We start from the raw sequence: 1,147 nt of genomic DNA, 5'->3' as shown, positions 1-1,147 counted from the left end.
TGAGCTAACGTTAGCTTTGTAGAGCTTGTGAATTTCCAAAGCTTAATAAATAGCAATAAACTGCTTTGCTAGCTCCAACGTGTTATATCTGAGATATTCGCTGAAAAAATAATTCAAGCAACAGTATAATAATGTAATGGCTTGACCCCAGGTATTTACACACACACACACACACACACACATTAACACACAAACACACACACTTATTAACATAATACTACAATGAATACAAATAATATAACATTATACCATGTGATGGCGTGACCCCAGGTATTTAGACATCCAGGGGTTTAAACACATACACGCATTTACACACAAACACACACATTATTTACATAAAATACTACTAATATTACATTATATTATGCTGTTTCCATTGAAACATTTCTGCATGGGAGAAGTCTTTCCTTGCCAGAGCAGCTCACATAAACTTACATTACTGTCAACATCGAGAGCTAAACTGTAAATTGCAGCCAGCGCAGTATCTGTGTAATACCATGCTGATTACTTCTTTAAGATCCTGCCAGGCTTCTCCACCTGAGCATACAGACTCTCTGGCAGAGTCGTACTGGAATCCAGAGATGCAGTGTGAGGCCCTACCAAGCAGTAGGTGGAGGTCGGCGAAAGACCTTCAACTGTTGGACTCTGAGTTAAGGCTGTAGGTAGGACCTGGAAAATAAATCATATACAGTATGTTTAGCTCAGTCTTTGTTTTCCATTTTTACTTCTAGAATTCTAGTTCTTCACATCTGAAACAACTTGAGTACATCAAAATCTCTCGATCGCGAGAGCACAACACACTGCAGCTTACACACAAGCACATAAAGACAGTGTCTACATCAGTCTTGCAAATTACAGTTGTTCTACTTTACTTGATTTGTTCTAGGACTGAAAATATGAGTGAAGATGTCAGAGTCTTTTGCTCACAATGTGTATTGTGTAAGAGAATGCAGAAGTTAAAACAGTTTGGTTCAGTAGGAAGTCACATGTAGCTTTGGTTAAATGGTGTGTGCTGAAAAACGGAAGCAAAGGGAGAAAATAAATCAGCTGTGCTCATGTAGTTGATGTGATGTGCATGAAAACCTTTGGCCTAATGCTAACAATATTGTTACAGTATTGTCTTTTCAGGCACCGGTATGAGATCTGA

This window comes from Etheostoma cragini, chromosome 12 (assembly GCF_013103735.1).
Source record: "Etheostoma cragini isolate CJK2018 chromosome 12, CSU_Ecrag_1.0, whole genome shotgun sequence".
Taxonomy (NCBI): domain Eukaryota; kingdom Metazoa; phylum Chordata; class Actinopteri; order Perciformes; family Percidae; genus Etheostoma; species Etheostoma cragini.
The sequence above is the reverse complement of the archived record's forward strand: the minus strand, read 5'-3'. Positions refer to the sequence as shown.